Below are 2,936 nucleotides of genomic sequence, written 5' to 3' on the forward strand. Positions count from 1 at the left end.
GTTCTGCTTATCATCCGCAGACTGATGGACAGACGGAGAGGACGATTCAGTCGTTAGAAGATTTGTTACGTGCTTGTGTATTAGAAAAAGGAGGTGCTTGGGATAGTTATCTGCCTTTGATTGAATTTACCTACAACAACAGTTTTCATTCGAGTATAGGTATGGCTCCGTTTGAGGCATTGTATGGTAGGATGTGTAGAACTCCATTGTGTTGGTACGAAGCTGGTGAGAGTGCTGTGATTGGACCAGAAATTGTACAACAGACTACGGAGAAGATTAAGATGATTCAAGAGAAGATGAAAGCTTCTCAGAGTCGTCAAAAGAGTTATTATGATAAGAGGAGGAAGACACTTGAGTTTCAAGAGGGAGATCATGTGTTTATGAAGGTTACTCCTATGACGGGTATTGGTCGAGCTTTGAAGTCAAAGAAGTTGACTCCGCGTTTTATTGGACCATTCCAAATTTCAGAAAGAGTGGGAGAAGTGGCATATCGTATTGCGTTACCGCCAATGCTTGCCAACTTGCATGATGTATTTCATGTGTCTCAATTGAGGAAATACATTTCGGATCCGTCCCACGTGATCCAAGTGGATGATGTACAGGTGAAAGACAACTTAACGGTTGAAACGTTACCTGTGAGGATTGAAGATAGAAGACTGAAGCAATTGCGGGGCAAGGAAATAGCTTTAGTCAGAGTAGCTTGGGGAGGACCAGCTGAAGGAAATGTTACCTGGGAGCTAGAGAGCCAGATGAAGGATTCGTATCCAAAGCTCTTTACCTGAGGTATGTTTTCGAGGACGAAAACTCTTTTAGTGGGGGAGAGTTGTAACGCCCGTATAATTTTAATATTAATTTAATCAAGAATATTGAATTAATAATTAGAATTATTAAGGATTTTGTGAAAATAATAAATAAATAATGGTTTATGGCATTTGGGCCATGTGGGAAATAGTAAAAGGGGGGGTGCGATATAGGAAGGCCCTTTACTAATATTATTATTATTTTCATAAAATAATTGGAATTGGGAAGAAAGAAAGAACGTGAAAGAACAGAAGTCTGAGGAACGAGGAACGTGAAGGAGAACGGTAGAGGGAGAGACCAAGAATCAAGAATTTGTCTAAGGTAAGGGGGACTTATCTGATTATCATCTATTATCGGGTTAGGGGTTGATAATACTGAATAGATGTGGAATTCGGGTCGATTGAGTCATATGATAGGTTTAGGGATTGAGTCAATTGTATGATGTTTGATCTCTATGTTTGAATCTATGATGTCTGCGTTGTTATGGTCTCAATTGATGTGTAAATGGTGTATTATGAGACGTATTTTGTATTGTTTGTGCATTCTATTTCTCTAGGTTCATACTGGTATGGTTTGGGTGTGTTTGGAATGCGTAGAATGTTGTTTTCTGCAGGTTGGGGTTTCTGAAATTACCGGTTCGCGCCGCGTGCACAGGGAGGCGTCGCGAACAGGTGGGCAGAATGCCAGGAAGTTGTGATACGCTCAGGTCGCGCCGCGTACCTGCGTTCGCGCCGCGAAGGCGTAACTTTTTCTCGTTTCGCGCCGCGTGTGGATGTTTGCTCCGCGAAAAGCTTGGCAGAGAGCCAATGAATTTTGGGACGCTCAGTGCGCGCCGCGAACGGGTGATGGCGCCGCGTGCTGTTGGTGTTTTGAGATATTTTAAAAAGGGTTCAAGATGCATAACTTTTTAACCGTTGGTCCGTTTGATGCACCGTTTTGAGCTAAACGAACCTTGTAGGATAATCTATATGATGATGATTGATTGGTTTTTAGAATGATGAAAATACATGTATTCTATTCTTGTTGAGTATGTAGATTGATGCAAATACGTGTATGTTTTGTGTATGATGATTATGGAATTGTAATTGAATGATGTTAATATATATGAACATACTTGAATGATAATGATGATGTTGATGATTGATGATGATGATGGTATAAGTATGGTATATATGTTGCATTCATTCATGTTCATTGATGATACTGTATCCATAAGGGTGTGTTGGATCAGTGAAGGGCATGATTCCCATCGTGTGGAATCTGTGCTGGCAGGGTCGTATCTTGGACGATGTTGGATCGGTCATGGGTTATTCCCATTTGATGATGATTGGTACCACATGCATAGTGTCAGTTCATACATATGCATAATTTATAACATGATTGGATGTATTCCAGTGTTGTAAATATTAATGATGTATTGGTTTTGGTTTGCTTGTTGTGAATGTCTGTTTATGAAACAATTGGGTGAATGATACAACTGTGATGTGTTATGGATTTATAACCTTATAACATTTGTTAATTATGATGAGACTCACCCTTACATGTTGTCATTTTCAGATTGAGGATAGCGGCTGTTCGACTCGGTGAGGATTAGCTCATGAGTCAGTGTTTTAGTAGCGTCAGGTGTCATGCTCTGATAGTTGTAACACTGGGGACCGATTGTTTAGAGTTTATGATTATGACTCTAGTTATGCTTTGATGTTTTGAAGGATAAGTTTTGAAGATGTTAAACTTAATCCGTTTTTGATAAATTTCCGCTGTGTTAACATGAACCATTTTAAATTATGATGATTACCTCAGTGAATGCATGACATGACTGAATGATGTTTATTTATTATGAATTGTGGCACCCTTATTTCATGTACTCTGAATAATTATTTTAAATTGCCGCGGGGTTAGTAAGGGGTGTTACAACAGTTTAGGGCTAAAATAATAGGATTTAATAGCTAAGGAAATGAACAGGGCGAAAATTGAGATTTGAACTGAATGGAGGTTTTAGGGAAGGGGACTCGCCTTGGTTATCCAAGTGCCTACGTATCTCCTTAGGGAGAATCAGAGTCAACGTAGTTCGGGCACAGGGTTGTACGCCTTAGAATTAGAGTTTGAATAGTTTGAAGGCTTTTTGAATGGCCTAT

Source organism: Vicia villosa, linkage group LG4, assembly GCF_029867415.1.
Source record: "Vicia villosa cultivar HV-30 ecotype Madison, WI linkage group LG4, Vvil1.0, whole genome shotgun sequence".
Lineage (NCBI taxonomy): Eukaryota > Viridiplantae > Streptophyta > Magnoliopsida > Fabales > Fabaceae > Vicia > Vicia villosa.